Raw genomic sequence first — 17,737 nt, 5'->3', positions numbered from 1 at the left:
ATTTCTTATCTTAAACATGAGATCAGGGTTGCACTTCGATGGGAAAATAATGACATTTGCTGAGACTTTTATATGTGGATGACTCTATGCCTTGATCTCCCAATATCCCTGCAATGGACAGGAAGAGTCTGAGCCCCAGAAATGCTGTGTCACCTGCCCACGGCCACACAGCTCATTAAGTGAGAGCGAAGTGACACAATAGATGATGCTGCCCGCACGTCTGAGCAAAATAGCCATGAAATAGGGAACCGAGTTAGAGGGAAGTACCGGAGGGACAAACGGCCATTTTTACAGAGTGATTTGAGCATCAGAAATGTTCCTTGCTCTAAACACCTCTTCAAACTCTCAGAATGTTCCTGCACTCCCTCCATTAAAGTCTTTCCTTTGGGTTAACTAATGCACCATCTCTAGAAAGCCCTGATTAAAATACAAATGTGTTACCTGGGAGGAATAAATTCATTAAGCCATTAGTAAAAATTAACAGTCTTTATACGATTAACAGCCTGAACGTATCTGATTAACCAGCTGTCACTGGGCAGAAAGCAGATACTGAGGGTAGAATGTGAAGTGGAAGTTTCTCCATCAGAGAAGAGATCCAGGAAAATCTGGAACTTGGGACGCTGCTGCCAGACGCGAGGTCAAGCACATGCCCCGGTCAGGGTTCCTGGGCAGCTGGACGGCAGCACTGGGGACCTCAGACTGACTTGCAGGGTGATGAGAAGCAGGTGGGGAACAGGAGATGAAAAAGAATAAAGGAAGGGATTTTTGTGATGGGGGATGGGGAGGACACCAGGTCACATTTTATCACTTGATTATCTTGCTAAAGACTGTAAGTAGCTCTCAAGATTCAAGATGTAAATTCTATAACAGAATTTAAAACATAATTCAGTCCAGTGATTTTCAAACTGAAGTAACTGAAAACCACCCCCACATCCAAACCTTTGAAATAGATGAGGCCCATTTTATCTGTCTTGTACGGGGCTTCTGAGTCAGATGCTGTTTGAAGAAAGGATGCCTATGTTAAAGAACAGCGAAAGAAATCAAATGAAGGAAGCAAGGAGGGAGGCAGGGAAGGAAAAAACGAAGGAGGGAGAAGAGAAAAAGAAATTTGGAAACCCATGATCTAATCTAGCGGTTGGCAGGCTTTGTCAGTGAGGGGCCAAATAGTAAATATTTGAGGACTGACAGTCCATTGGTCTCTGTGGCAACTGTTCAGCTCTATATAAACAAATGGACGTGGCTGTGTTCCAATCAGACTTTATCTACAAGCCAGGCAGTGGTTGACCCCCGATTCTAGGACAAGTTCCCTGTGTCCTGACAGCTGAAGAGAACGAGGCCCAGCGCAGCTGAGTCACAGCCCAAAGCTACTCAGGCCTTTTTCTGCAAAGTCAGTGTTTTTCCTACAGTCTTGATATAGACCTACTTGAGTTTGAAGTATGAGTTACATAGGGAAGGAAAGGTGCTCACAGACACTTGAAAACGCAGGTCTGAGTTCACTTTCTCTCCAGAGTCAGGTCTCCTGGGAGTTAAAGTGAGGAGTCACTGCCTGAAGGCGACAAGGGAAGTCTGGGGCCTGGACCGAAGTCACTGAGGGGCGGGGTCTGCACGGAGAGTCATTTGGGGAAATGACTGGTTTGCAATGCCTGGGAGAAAGGGAGGCCAGTTTACAGCCTCTCACACACACACACACACGCACGTGTGCATGCACACGGCACACACAGACACACACACACGTGACACACACATGGATATACACACACAGATACAAACACAGACACACACAGATACACACACAAACACACACAGACACACACAGATACACCCACACAGATATATACACAGACACACACAGACACAGACACAAGGAGACACACATACACAGACACACAGACACAGACACACACGGTGACACACAGACACAGACACACACGTGCCTGTACACACACAGTTAGCACCAGTTAACAGAAATGAAGAAACCAGGGTTGGGAGCTTTAGGAAATTGCTCAAGTAGACACGGTTGGAAAGAGCAGAGCTGGGATCTGAAGGAGCTAAAGTTCATCTTCTGGTTTCGTTGTTCTTGTATGAAAAATGGTAGAAACATCTATGAACAACCTGAGCGGAAGCTTATCATTGCATCCTCTCTGTGGGTTGTTCTAACAACACCCCTGATGTTGAGAAGCGAGGACACAGTTTACTGTCGCCTTACCATTGTCTCCCAATTGTGTCATTGGTCCAGCTTTAGCGCCTAGCCCCTCAAGCTTTCAGCTCAGTTCTCTCTCTCTCTCTCTCTCACACACACAAGTCCTTCACTCTCTGTGTCTCTCTTACTCTCTCTCCTTACACGCATGCGTGTGCAGTGTGTCTAACACAGCAACTCTCACCGGGACAAGTGCAGCCGTCTGGGCGCCTCAGCCTCTCCAGTCATCGACTCTGCGTCCAGGATGACCTTGTACAAATGCTTCCCTGGCCTCCCCTCACCTTCCATGTAAGTTCAGTGCAGCCGCCAGGCCCCACCTCCTTAAGTTCTCGGCCTCCTCTCTCCCCACCTGCCCCTTCTCTCTACCCTCCCTGTGACAGGGGATGGGGGCTTTCGGTACCCCAACCCCCAAGCCCCAAGCCAGCCTTACAGCAAGGCCTTTAAAGGTGGTGTCCCCTTTCAGGTAAAGCGCTTCACACCTCCAGGCTTGCCCACCTCCTCTGGCCCATCCAGGTCCTACTCACATCCCAAGACAAACGAGGTGTCTCCCACCCCTGATTCCCAGGCAAGGTCATTCCTCGCCGTGAGATGTCACGTAGCAGCCCATAGCCTCCCAGGATTGAAATTACATACGCATTAGCACTATTATTTATTTTTGAGCCTCCCATGGAACTGAAAGTTCCAGAATGGCAAGGACCATGTTGGTTTTTCCTAACCCTGCCTTCGACACCGGCCAGGTCTGACATAAAGGAGCCAAACAAAAACCATGTGTTAAGTAAATAAATAAAACCCGCTCTCAACCTTGAAATGATCACCACCACTGTTAAAACGTTCTTCACCAAGTTCTGAGCTCATTATAAAATGCTCTTGAAAATGTGGCCTCCCTTAGTAGCAGGGTGCTTAATATATAAAAGTAAATAGAAATGTGATGATAAGCTCCAGGTAAAATTGCTTTACACGTTTCTCTAATTTCTCACACAATAACAACAAACACAAAACGACGAAATTGAGCTGCTTGACATAGCCCCAAGTTACTAGGAAAAAACCATAATTCTCCATGAGATTAACTCTTTTTCCCTTACATAGTCACTGGATGTTTCCTAGGGGAGTTCAGCCTGCTGTGCACAAAAGCACTTTTTCATGGTGTGTAGTCTGTCAAGGTGCACAAGACGCTGGAAATCCAAGGTCAGAGACAGATAGGGAAAACCCAAAGAACTTTCTCCACCCAAAGCTCCGGAACCATGAGCCCAGTCAGGCCGACTCTCCCCTTTGGCCCCGTGGCAAGGTGGGCCCTGGAGCTATGTCTTCAGTATCGGTCCCACTGGAACCTTCTGCAGAGATAACTGGCTGGGATTACTGGTTTGCACTGTCCAAACATACAGCTTCACTTTTTAAGTTTACATACCCTGTCTCGATACAACTTAATTTTAGCAACTGCCTTTTCGAAGCACCTACACCTGAAATTAAAATACTGAAGACCAGGCACACTCAAGCCATTCTCCGCTGAGCAGATGGGCCCCGCCGTACCCCGCCGTGGACCGCATGAAGCAACAGATTGTGCATCTCTTCACAAATCCTCAAATTAGAAATCTCAGAGCACCATGAATTGCAAGATGAAGTCTGTTTTCCCGAAAAGGAGATTTCTGTGCTGACCTGATGCCAGCCTCTAAGCCTCCATCCCTCCGATGGGGCGCTGTGCAAATAGACAGGGCTTTATACTCTGTTTCATTAGCTATTGCTCACAACCATTCTAGCAATTCCGATGACGGTTATTTGTATTTTATGACCGCATTAACTTGCTCCTAACATGCCCTGAACAACGTCTTGGTGTCTGATTCCACACTAGTCCAACTAGAGACGGTGAGCGAGAACAGGGTCCCACTTCCTCCCTGAACAACCCTGCCCTGCCACAGGATTAGCCGTGGGCCAGACACCAGAACACCCATTGGCATTTGCAAGATCCAGGCGCATAGAATCTCTGTTTTGACGGCCTGTTAATCCCATCAATTAATAAGCAAGAGATGACCGTCTGAGGGCACCCGTCCAGGTGTCTCTGTTCTGGCAAAGGAGGAGACACACCTGGTCCAGCAGACAATGGGGAACTTGCTGAAAGGGCTGGAAAGCTCAGTTTCAGGGAGTAGCCTCTCTTAGTAGGTGACTCAGACGTCCTTCTGTGGGTTTCTTAAGTTGAGAGACATTTGGAAGATCTAGAATCCTTGCCAATACATAAAATGTGGCATTTTTATTCACTGGAATGGTATTCAGAAGTTAAAAGCAATGAATCAACATGGAAAAATCCTCCAAACAAATAGTTGAGTAAAAATACAACTTGCAAAACAATGCATATAGTGCACCATTTGTGTAAAAAAAAGCACATGCACACACACATGAAACCTATTATATTTTCTACGTACACAAATATGCATGTGAAAACGATGAAAAAGTGACTTTTGTGCCTATCAGTCTGAATTCTGTTCAGGACGATTTAGAATGATTTTAGAACGATTCTAAGGATAAAGTGAATAAATATCTCAGGAAGTCCATTTTGGGGGACTAAGTCAACTGGCTAAATTTCAGCTTTAGTTTTAGGTATATACATCCAAAAATATATAAGAACATATATAATATACATTTATGTACAATTCTATATTCTATATTTATTATAGGTAATATATTTTACATGCTCTGTATGTAATTATTCTAAGAGCTAAAAGGATATATACTAAATTCATCATTGTGTTTGTATCTCAGGGAGAGATTTGAGCCAATTGTCAAAGAGACCATCCATGTAATTAGTGATCAATGGAATAATAAATAAAGAGAAAAAAGAATAAAATAGAACAGAATACTAATAGTAGCTAACATGTTCTGAATCCTCATTATCAGCCACTCTACTAAATGTTTTGCATGTTTTAATTCATTTAATCATCGTGTTACTGAACCAAACTTGGGCCCCCTGCCTGTGAGCAGTAAAGCAATCTACTGACACTGAGTTGTGGTGAAGGAAAATAATACAGCGTTTACTGCAGGGCACCAAGCAAGGAGTCCAGACAGCTGATGCTCAAAAGGCCCAAACTCGCCAATGGCTTTCAGGGAAAGGTTTTCAAAGACAGGGTGAGGGAGAGGGTTGCAGGGTGCATGACTGGCTCCTGGACCTTCTTCTGATTGGGTGGTGGTGGAGGAAGTGGGAGTCACCATCGTCAGCCTTCTGGTTCCAACTGGTCTGGGGTCCACCTGCTTGTGGGCTTCATGCAATTAACTTCTTCACCTGGTGGGGGGTCCAGTCTCTGCAAAACAGCTCAAAGGATGTGGCTCAGAATATTATCTATAGCCCTTGGGGAGGAACAAAAGGTCCTTGAACTTGTTTAATAGATAAACTATTATTATTTGGTCTTGCTTAACCGTTTTCCTTTATTTCTGCATTTTCTCACTTCTTTGATTAAATTTATTCTTTAGTACTCAGGGAAGGCCGGAGTATTTCTACAAACAAGGGGCAGGCAGAGGACATGGAGAGGTCTGTCCAAGGAAGGCCCAGTAGGGTCCTGCTAAGTTATAATCACACAACCCAATGAGATAGTGCTACCATTTTATACATTTTGTGGAAGAGGCAATCAATACCAAGGGGTTTTCTGCCCAAGACAGACAGATAACACTTGTAGGAGTCAGGGTGAGACCCAGGTAGACTGCTTCCAACCCTGTGTTTAATCACTATAATCTGAATGGCCGCTAAAACTCTAATCTGTCTCTTCAGAAGCCCTGCCAGTTCTCTTGGGAGATAGACCATTCCATCATCCGAGTGCAAAGTTGTGGGAATGAATGCATCATGGGACTTGACTGTACTTCTGGAAAAAGACTAGGCTGTTTCTAGAAAAATGCTCTCAACCTGCTCCACTGTCATGTAGGAAATCAGAATCAAAGAAAACATTGCTTACAAGGCAGAGAGAGGCTGGCCTCCTAACATTCAGGGAGACTAGCTTCTCCTAAAATAATATATCAGGTCCATGAATTATTGAATGTTTTCAAGACAAAAAAAATTAAACTAGTACTTTCTTTTGCCTTTCAATGCATTTCAAAAATGACTCTGAAGATATTGACCTGACTTGTGTATTTGTTTTGTTTTTTTTTCCCTCAAGGGGAAGGTTAAAACTTATGAAATACAGAGGCATATATTTGATTGGTAACTCAAAATGCAGTTTTTTAAATCTGACTCAAAGATGTAGCCAGAATAGGATTTCTTTTTTTATCCTTTTTGTGGAGAGGTTTTAGATCAAAGGTCAATTAGCTGCCTGGCAAAGATGCATCTATTTCCTGCCCCTCTCCAAACTCCAAAAAACAGACATAAAGAAACTTTTTCTAAAAAGCAATCAAGTCCAAAAGGCCAAGAGAACAAGAAGGATGGCAACAGTGGATGAGAGACTATATTAAAAGTTTGGAAGAACAAAGGCAAATCCAATAGAGGTCATCTTTGCTTGGAAAAGAGAACACAGAAGAAAAGCAGGTCCGTTCAGCCAGGGGCTCCCAGCAGGGAGACGGGCTGAAAGTCTGCATATGAGTTTGGAATCGATAGGAGTCCCCTCCTGGTACCACAAATCCCAGCGGTGTGATTATGGTAGAAATAGAACCTGAAGGTGAGGTGCACCAAGCACATGATGGTGGGGTGGCGAGGAGGGCAGGATTCAGGTCAAAACAGGAGGCAAAAGGAAAATCTACACTGGGTGGTAGGAGCCAGCCCTCAACCTCCAGTCCAGTATCTCTCAGGCAGAATTTTTCTCTGGAAAAATGAAAGTGTCTCTTGACAAAGATCTCCAAGACCTGACAAGTGTGGGATGAAGCGGAACGTCACCACAAAGCCATCCTCCAGTGGTGGACAAGCTCCAAGAGGCACAGACAGCTCACTGTACACTTTTAGCCTCATATTTCAATATGAATAGAAAACCAAGGGTCATCAGATATTTGCAAAAAGTCCTCTGTCTTGATGTAGAGAGACTAAATCAAATCAACAAGTGCACAAGGCACATGGCAGTGCTGAAAGGAGCCAGTGGCTCAGGAACCAGAAGGAACTGCAAAAATAAGCAAACATCTCCAGAGAGGTAAGAGAAAATGCTGCACCAGTGAAACACAAACAAATCGCTGAGAAAAGAGGCCAATCAGAGGAGAAGTAACGGTTCTTGAAAGTTAAAAATAAAATAACCAAAACAAAATATTGGACAGAAGAGTTAGAAGCTAAGAAATTTCTCAGAAATTCGAGCAAAAGATGGAAAACAAAATAAAAATGCTAAAATTGTATCAATACAAGAAACCCAATATTAGTTATTTTAGAAAGGAAGAACGAACGGATTCTGAGGAAGAAATGATCAAAGAACTAACTTAAATTTCCCAGCATGAAAGCTATGTCTCCAAGTTGTAGGGACACAGCACAGTGGCTTAAAACATCTGCACTGAGGCACATCTCATGAAGTTTTAGAAAACTAGGGACAAGAAGTTGTTTTAAAAAAATCAGCAGATCACATACCACATATTAAGGATGAAAATGATTCCGCAACAGCAACAGCGAAGTCTGGGATCTGAAAGACAACGGGAAAAGACTTTCAAAATTCATGAAGGTATGTATCTTTTTTCCAACATAAGTTTCTGTAGTCACTTTTCTTCTCTGTAAAACTGTTATGATGATAAAAAAAAAAAAAGCGTAAATATTTACAACCTACCTAGAACAGTGCCTGACACCTCATGTGTTCACTTCACTGTCTTTTTTTTTGAACACATAAATAAATGGCACACTCTTGGAGGAAAATCTCTAGTGGAAAATGGAAGTGATATGTTTAAGTATTTAAAACCTATTTTGATGGGCAAATGATAGAGATGTTGAGGGATCTGAAGGTCTGTATGCAGCACAGCCTCTCCTCAGATCCTACGCTCTTCTGCCTCCCTGAAATCCCCACCGGGATGTCCAACAGTAAGGTGACCATAATATACCTGCCTAACAGGGATGCTTTGGAGAGTGAAAGGAAGCTGCTGACAACTAGGCAATGACAACAGGATAAACTGAGACTGCCCTAAGCCACTAGCATGTTGTTCCCTCTTAAATTTGCTTTTTCTAAAGGTATACCCAACATTGTTAGTGGAAGCCCCATCCTTCAGTTCCTCAACCCAAACTCTTCCAGTCATCCTTGACTCTCCTCTTCCCAACACCACCCACCCCCCCCACATCCAATCTATCAGCTAATCCAACCAGCTCTGCCTCCAAAAGTTGCCCCAAGCTCTGCCCTCACCCTCTCAGCCATGTTGCTGCAGTAGCATGGTTACTGCTTCCTTTCAGCCCAGCTCCTCTTCCATCACTACTCATTCCAGCAGCCACCAAGCTCTTTCTAAATCTGTATGATCTCAGATTTTGTTACTCCCCTGCCCAGAACCCTCCCAAGGATCCTGTCTCTCAGAGTGAAAGCTGAAGGCCTCGTTGGGCTCCAGACCACACACCATCCGTCCCTGCGCACGGATGTGTTTTGTGTTTTGTGTTTTCTCTACCTGCAGTCTTCACCCTCGAATGTCCTTAGGACACACTCCCTTGCCTAACTCCAGTTTTTTTGTGCGTATTTTTTTTTATTCAAACATCACATTCTTATATTACATGTTTTCACTGTAACACAATCACATCTCACGCAATCTACCTATTTATTTTGCTTATTGTGTTCCTCCCCCGAGGAGATGTCAGCTCTATGCAGACCGTGAATTTGGACTATTTTGTTCACTGCTGGGTACCTGCAACTAGGACTGCACTTCATTAAATATTCATTGAGTGAATAAAGTAAGAATATAAACATATTATTTAAAATATGAAGTTAATAGTAGAGGACACAGCTAGCAGAGGTGAAGGTGGTTGCTGCTGGAAGAGAGGGTGAGGGCAGGGCAAGATAGGATGGCTGTTTTTATCATGAGCATTCTTGTACTAGACTCTTAAAACCCAATTGTTAGTTTGCTTTTTTAAAGTAAATTAACCTTGTAAACGGAGGTGGATTAAGTCTTGGCAGCTTAAACGACCGGACTTGGTGCCGGCAATGCCCGGGTGTCCCACTCTTCAATTCCTCACGTTGCACAAAGCTCCCCACGGGCCCCACGCCCCCTCCCTGACGCCTGTAGAGGCAGCATCGTGTGATGACTCCCCCACTGACCTGCCCACCTTACTGTTTCTATCACCAACAAAGCTCTCGGGACCTAAACCACCAGGGTAGCCGCCCAGAGTGCCTCAGTTTGCTGGGACTGACAGCACAAAGAACCACAGCATGGGTGGCCTACGTTTCCCAAATTTATTTTCTTCACAGTCCTGGAGGCTGGAAGTCTGAGACCAAAGTTTCAGCAGGGCTGGTTTCTCCTGGGGCCTCTCGCCTTGGCTGGTAGAAGGACACCTTCTTCCCGGGTCTTCACATGGCCTTTTCTCTGTGTTTGTGTCCTCGTCTCTTCTCATAAAGACACCAGCCTACTGGATTCCGGCCCAGCCACATGGGCTCTCATTTTGCCTCAGTTTCCTCTTCAAAGTTCCTGTCTCCAAACATAGTCACATTCTGAGGTTCTGGGGGGGTTAGGACTTCAACATACGAATTTCAGCCTCATAACACAGAGCAACCCACTGAAAGTCTGTGAGGGTCATGACACGACGAGGAGAAACAGTGGGGTATCAAGATATTGTAAGGTTTTTCTATTTTTGTTCAAAATGCACTTAACCTATCAGAACCCCTTCAAGAGACAGAGAGGGAATTCATTGTATTATTCAGGAACTCCTTCTCCAGAGACCTGGAATCACTCTTTTGTTAAGAACTTTTGATCTAGAGGAGAGCAAAGGACATGTTATCAGGGCAGGACTTTTGACAATATGATCAACTTAATTTAAATGTTAAAATGATCACCCCTCTTGACCACTGTTGGTGGTCAGGCAAGAACTGGTCTGAAGAGGTAAATCTGCCACCAATTAAAAGAAACCATCTTGGTGCCATCTCACTGTGTGGCTTTTATTTTTACCTTTTTGTTTTTGCAACTAACCACGGACATAACTAACAGCAGGCCTTCAAAATAAGATTTCACAGGAGCCCAGGCATTTCATTTTCTCCCCATCCTTTCGTTAACTCTGAATCTTCCCCTCAGGCCATTTGGTTAGGTGTAGAATTAGGGAAAAACCAGTGAGGAGGTATCCCCTCGAAGAACACTGACAGACCTAGGGTTGGGGAATAATGAAAATCAAACTTGGCCAAAAATGGCTTTTCAGTATATTGAAAAGAGGATTGAATCCACCGTGGACCAAGAAATCCCCTCATCAAATCCAATCTTGATTTTTACCTGCGAGCTGATTAGTCCCACCTGTCACTCAGCCGTTTTATCTCCCCGGTTCAGCGTATGAGCAATTTTACTGCAGTTTGTCAATTTGGTGTCGGTCCCCCAAGCCCAGAATATTGTTCAAGGTGGCAAGAGTCAAAAGGAGAGCCACATAAATGCATTTTATTATTGCTATTAGCAGATATTGAAACCACGTTTTAAAAGCCTCGATTTCTTGAAGAGATTATAACTTTAACAGGAACAATGCAAAGATAACTAGGAAGAACTGACACTTCATAAAATCATTTTATTTTTATAGACCTCAAACAAGATAAAACTCAATTTGAAAATATAAGTAATTTTAAGGGTCTGGAGCCAAAATATTAACACATCTTTGTAGTCCTTGAATATCCTGAGAGTGAAACAAATTTGCAAAGATTCTTCAGAAGCAGATAAGTCACTCTGGAAAAAAATAAAATAATGGTTTTACGGTTTTCATTAGTATTGTGCCTTTGAAAATATTCCTTCACGTCTCCCTTGTGTTTTATCATAATATTTTTCTCTTGTTTGTTCTGGTCATACTGATTATTTTGATTTACGAACACAGCTAGAGAAGCTGGACGAGCCGAATGCCTTTCCATAGTAAAGACACTAAGTCTGTAAAACCACTGGGTGAGGAAAATAGATTTTTCAGACCAAGGTGCTGATTATAGTCTTGGTTTCGTAGAACAGTAAGGAATATAATGACCTCCCAGTTATCCTCTGTTGACAGGATATAATCAACATTTTCTCTCTCTCTTTTTTTTTTTTTGGTCTCCAGCGGAGCATTTATAAATGGTCACCCTATTTTAAATAAGTTATTATAAAATGAGAAATATTTATAGAACATTCCATTAGGAGAGAAAGTCATACCCATAGCACTAAAGTTTGTTTTTCTGTACATCGCATAGGGCTATCCCCAGCCTAATCTATCCCTTATGTTTTGAGATATGCTGTGCACTTCATACACGAATCTCTGTGAAATGCGCCTTCTAATACGGTTTGTCAATGCTAATAAAAAGTAGCCATCCAAAAGTATTATCATTTGGCATTCACTAACTGCACTGAGTAGCCAGGCTCAAGTTTAGAAAAGTATATCCTATTTACATGAATTCTCCTCCTTAAAAATCCCATTCAAAGGAAGATCTGTATCTTGTTTTTGACTTGAGGACTGGTAAAATGATTCAACATTAATCGTCAACATTTCAAGTGATTATGAGCTGCTAAGCATCCTATATTGTTGGTGCATACTGAACTTCACTGTGGCTGAATTTTACAGATGAGAAACTGAGGAAGGAGAAACATTGCGAGTGCTTTGGTTAAAAATATGAGAACACATGACCAATATGGCTGACAAACAGGTCTATTTTTCTTCACATACAAAGCAGTGAAAATGTAATGCAGTCTACAGCTTGTGCATTGGTTCAGTCATATCCTCAAGAATCTGTCTTTCTATCTCAGCATCTCAGCATGTTGGAATATTCTGCAGTGTTGTCTACGGGATGGCAGCTGTAGGGCTATGCATCAGATTTTCTGTGTGTATCAGTCAAGGCTGTTTGGGAAAACAGAAAACTCTGTAGGTATTTGAAATGGAAAAAGAATTTCAGTACTGGGAATTTAGTGCTTATGGAATTGTTAGGAGGGTGGTCTGGAAGAATGGAGGTCTGCATAGGTCATTGCTCACTCTGAGTCTGCAGCTAGCTTTCGGGATTAGGAAGCTGCAGGAACCACAGAAAATAACTGATCATGATTTGCACTGCTTATCATCAAAGCAGGTGATTCTAAAGAAAATGACCAGAAACCACAGCAAAAATTGTCTCCTCTGCTGAAGTCCATGTGTCCGCTCACTGCTGTCCAAGGACCAATAAAATGGCTTTAGCTTCTCTTCTGCTTTCCAGATCTCACATAAGTACTGGCTCTAAAGTGAATCTCTGATGGCAAGAAATCTGAGAAAAGTCATTCCCAGGCTTCCAGCCTCTTGCAGGACAGGGCATAGAATGGAGAAAATGGCACTGAGTCACCAATAGACAGTCATGCACAAGGCTACAAGGAGCAAGACCTACCAATGACCCCTATCCCTTTACCAGGAAAGTGAAAGCTCTGGTTTATAGTTCATTGTCCAAAACTGGATCACCCTGTGCCCTTCGGCTGCCAGGGAATCAAGAGCAAGCTGTCAGGGGTCCCTCAGCTTGTGTATTAGGACTATACAAATTATGTCCTGCTGAATGAGGAGGCACAAGCCACCCCCGCAGGTTGGCAGGTAGCTCCCTCAGTGTCTGAGCTCCCACTCTGGGGAGGTGAAAACCCCAGGGCTGCTTTGATTGAAGGTACAGTTTCAATACACTCACACAAAGGAAGTGAAATCACAGAATGTAATCCTTACAGATCCCAAAAATGGGGGCAGGGAGACAGGGACACAAGGCGCTGGGGAAAGGGCAGTCCTCCATCCCAGGTCGGGAGTGAGCAAGCAGGAGACACAAAGCGGGGCAGCAAGCACGGATCACCTACAAGGTGGGTGGGGCTTCACTCACTAACATTTCCTGGGCTTAACTTTCAATGGTTATTTTAAAAGGTTCCCCAGGGAAAGGAAAGCAGAAACGTGTGGTGAGAATCCTAAACTCAGGTTCTTAATCTGCATGTCCAGATTCCGGGTGTGAGCAGGGCTGACCTACTCTAAAAAACCTAGGCGTCCACTCAGAATGGCTATTTTCTCATCCCACATGCACTCGGCTTTCCTTGCTCTATAGTGAAGGCAAGAAAGAACCACACAGACAACCTTAAAAGAGAGATGGCAGCTTGAGACAATATATGTACGATTTTTTTAATTTACGAAGAACTTTTGCAAATGTAGACAACCAGAAAGCAAAAATCAGGAGTCACAATAGAAAAAATGAGCAAATATATAAACATCAAATTATAGGAGGGGAGGTGCATAAAGAGCACCATAAAGTATTAGAAAATTGTGAATTTAAACTAAGATATATCATATTGTAGTAGGGGTGTAGACTTGTGTGGTGATTCTAGGTGGCAAGCTCATGGTACTTGATTAGATCAAGTGTAGATTTACTTGTGAGCCAGCAGTTCTGCTCCCGAGTATATATTCCAAGGAAATTATCAAGCAGAGACACAGTGAGCACGTAGGAATATGGTTATTACAGCTCTGTTAATGCTGGTGGAAACTGGAGGCAGTGGATGAGTACAGTGTGCTGGTGTAAGACTATGGTGGACTAGGAAGCAGTTCGAAGAAACATGCATGAATCCAATAAATTCAGGAAAAGGTGAAAAATAAGTGAGAAACAGAATGAGATCTAGAATCAATGGCATTTGTAAAAACTAAAACGTGTGTAAGTAAGACATCATATACATTTGATGATAACACATTAGGATGGTTATGATGAGGTAAATAGGAAAGGAAATGGAGGGGAAAATAAATATATAAAAAGGGAGGAGTCTTGCTTGGACCAAAGATGGTAATAAACCATGAACTGAGGGTGATATGGCTGATTTAATGCTGGGCAAGTGAGAGCAACAAAAAGGATCAAAAAGTCAACTGATTTAGAAAACGTGTGTGTGTGTGTTACAAACACAAACACCCATCCATGCCCTCATAGCAGTGTGTCCCCTAAGATGTTCTAATGCTGGCGTATAGGTTCTGAGAGTTATCTACACGCACATCTATCTTGGTGAACAGGGCTCCTTCCAAAGACGCCAGGAAACATGGGATGCCACACTGCAATCAACCAGGCAATCCTCGCAGGGTCTATGGAAGACAGATCAGCATGACACAAGACACATGGACACTTCATGGGCAATAACTGTTGCCCTTTTTGTTGAAGATAATTAAGTGGCTCCTCTTACCAGGTCATGAGTGAAGCATCCCAAACTCCAGTGGGCAGCCATCAGTCACCAGGATTTTTCTACAAGGCCCTTTCAATTTTCTAAGAGGGTGTTGAGAAATAATGAGATCATATCTACATAGGTTTCTCAGCCCTCTGCTTGCAAGGTTTCTTTTTTGCTTCAAAAGTGATCACGAAGCTCTCCCTTGCCTTCAATTAGGAGAAAGAGAAACCTGTCAGGTTCTGTGGACCAGCCTGCTCACCACTTCCCTGGGGGGTCAGTAGACACAGACTCCCTCTTTTATTTCAAGGGTGATTGGCAGTGATGACATCTAAGAACAATGATTCTTTTCTCACTTTAGATGCTGAGAGGTGGGTGTCTTCTCTTCTCAAACAGAAATATTCACTGCAGCCAGTATGCATAATTTATCACGACACAGGACAAGAGAGGAACATTTTGCTGAAGATGCCCTGCCTTTATCCACCCCTTCCTGATACATACAAGGTCTCCCTGGGGAATCAGAGGCCAATCCTAGTGGCACACGTTCTCCTGGTAGCAGTGGCTCAAGCTCATCTTTAGGTTGCCACTTGACCAAAGGACAGCCAGGAGTGGGATGTTCCAAGGATTTCCTAGCAAATCCTCAAAATTTAGTGCCTGTGTGACTTTAGGTGAGCTACTTAGTATCCTTAAATGTCCGTTTACTTAAAAAAAAAATTGAAACATTTATAAGCACAGAGTTGCTGTGAGGGTAGCGTATTGGTATCTCATGAAGCCCTTGCTTGAGAGTCACAGCCAACTTCCACTTCCCCACATTAGGCCGGTCACTGGATTGGTGTGGAAAGTGCATTTCCTTGGGAAAAGAGGGCACACATCCACTCAAATACAGTGATTATAACCTATGTATTCTGTAGCCTCCTTTAGAATAGAGAAACCCACATCTAGTATCATCATCTTCATGTTATGTGGAAGTCATGTTAGACATCAATAATATTTAGGCAAATGCAGCTCTCTATGTACACTCTGGTTTTTGCACCTTAAAGTTAATCTAAAATTACATCTTGCTATTGTGTTCTTCTATTTATTAAATATTCCTGTAAGCATTACTGGGAAGTTGCGCATATCCACACCCAGTAATTAAAAGGTAGGCTGTATTTTATGATCAATTTAACAGCACTTGAGAGTAATTTTGACTATTACCATGTTCGCCCCATGCACTGAATTCAGAACCTAAATCCTATTTAAGTCTCCACTTAACTGTTAGCATTCACAAGCCGGGGCTCTGCAGCCAATGGCTGGGATTAGAACCCTAACTCCACGCCGTACTATGTAACACTGGGCGAGTTCTTTAAACTCTCCGAGGTCCACCATGTATAACGGTGATTTACATGGGTGCCTGACAACTTGCAAACAATAAATATTAGCTGCTCCTGTTGTCACTCCAGCTACTGCCCTATTATTATCGTTACTGTTCCTTTCTTTGTTTTATTAAAGTAAGAGTTGATTTACAGTGTGTTAGTCTCTGGTGTACAGCATAGTGATTCAGTTATACATATATATACATATTTTTTCATATTCTTTTTCATTATAGGCTATTACAAGATATTGAATACAGTTCCCTGTGCCACAAAGTAGAACCTTGTTGTTTATCTATTTTACATACAGTAATTCGTATCTGCCAATCCTAGACTGCTAATTTATTCCTCCCCTCCCTTCTCCTTTGGTAACCATAAGTTTATTTTCTTTTTTTTAAATTGAAATATAGTCAGTTTACAATGTTGTGTTAATCTCTGGTGTACAGCATAGTGATTCATTTATTTATACATGTATATATATTCCTTTTCATATTCTTTTTCATTATGGGCCATTACAAGGTACTGAATATAGCTCCCTGTGCTGTACAGTAGGACCTTGCTGTTTATCTATTTTATACACAGCACTGCATTTCTACAAATCCCAAACTCCCAATTTATCCCTCCTCAGCCCCCTCCCTGCCCTGGTGTCACTAATACCTAGCAATACTTAAATCACTCCAGACATCCTCTTGGAATCTCTAATCATGTTTCCTGACAAGCATGTGGCTTTTCTGTCCCCATTTATCATCAATAGCTATTTTTGCCCAAGTTCTGCTAAGTAGGAGGCATATTAAAATCTGAAGAATTGTTCTTTAAGTACTCTGGGCTGGGCACTGAATTGGAAGACATTGCCGTCACTGAACAAGAGACTAACAAAGAGTTAAGCCCTCCTTGTGTCCTCATTTTCACTTGGATGTGCCACAAATAAAAAATGAGCTGACACTCGGAAAAGACGAAGACACCATATTGTTGTCACTCCGCATCCCAGCACATCTGATGGCCCTCATGCTGTTCGGGCTGCTGAAGCCTTTGAAGTTCGAGAAGACCAGTTCCTGATCCCCCAGCTCTGGTAATTAAGACGTAGTGCAGCAAATCAAAAGAGACATGCCACCGAGTACCGAGTACCCACATTCCCTTCCTAGGGGTGGGGGTGAGGGGGAGAGGGAGGGAGGAAGAAGAAGGAGAAAAAGGAAAGCAAGCTTAAGTTGTGAGTCATAAATCAATTGGTTCTGCCCTTCGGTAGGAAAAGACCAGCTACTTCTCTATTACGACTTAATTCCACCTTGCATCCCCAAATCCATTTTTCTTCCGTTTTTCTGCTTTATGATCTTTGAGTTTCTTTTTCTTAAGACTAATTTTTCTTCTAAGAGGGGAGAGGAATGCCACCTCTTAAGAAGAAAACAAGATCTTATCATTTGTCTTCCTGCGGGGAAAATGGATGCGCTTTTCCGTCGTTCTTCTTTGTCATAAGCAATCGCTGTTGTGTCGTAAATTTAAAACAGGCTGTGCTTCTGAGGCCCCCGTTCAAATCTGAGCAGGGGACATGTGGGATATAAAGGTTTATTAGTATAAATGGATAAATAATGAATGTTGAGTCCCGGGAACCTTGTGTTCCAGCTAGTTGGCTCCAATAACATGTCATAATATATTAAAAAAAATTCAACTAGGCAATATCTTCACAAAGATAAATTGATCTAAACTCTAATTGGAAAGGCATAGAAAACATATTGCCATCTTCATTTCTTTACAATAAATAATTTGGGTCTACAAATTCAACTGTGATTTATTTGTAAGTATATCATAATCATCAAAATGGGTGACAGACTTTTTTTTGGAAAACTCACTGTTGAATATATTCAGAATTAAAACTGGTTGACTCCATCAAAGATCTGCCTGAATATTATCTTAAGTGATACTTCCTTGTTGTTCTCCTTCTGGTCCCTGACCTTTCTCTTTTTACTGCAATATCATTTAAATGGAAAGTGTCACCACAAGTTGCACAGGGCTGCAA

General features: G+C 42.6%; 1 long non-coding RNA gene across 1 annotated transcript in view; it reads right to left on the bottom strand.

The window, feature by feature from the left end:
• Window positions 1-4,954: 4,954 nt before the first annotated feature.
• The window catches only part of LOC141577656 (uncharacterized), a 149,501-nt gene continuing 136,718 nt past the window's right edge, over window positions 4,955-17,737 (bottom strand). Inside the window, exon 4 of the long non-coding RNA XR_012506891.1 lies at window positions 4,955-7,761. This is a non-coding gene — a long non-coding RNA (uncharacterized LOC141577656). The remainder of the gene's footprint in view (window positions 7,762-17,737) is intronic.

This window comes from Camelus bactrianus, chromosome 5 (assembly GCF_048773025.1).
Source record: "Camelus bactrianus isolate YW-2024 breed Bactrian camel chromosome 5, ASM4877302v1, whole genome shotgun sequence".
NCBI classification, from domain to species: domain Eukaryota; kingdom Metazoa; phylum Chordata; class Mammalia; order Artiodactyla; family Camelidae; genus Camelus; species Camelus bactrianus.
The sequence above is the reverse complement of the archived record's forward strand: the minus strand, read 5'-3'. Positions and strand labels throughout refer to the sequence as shown.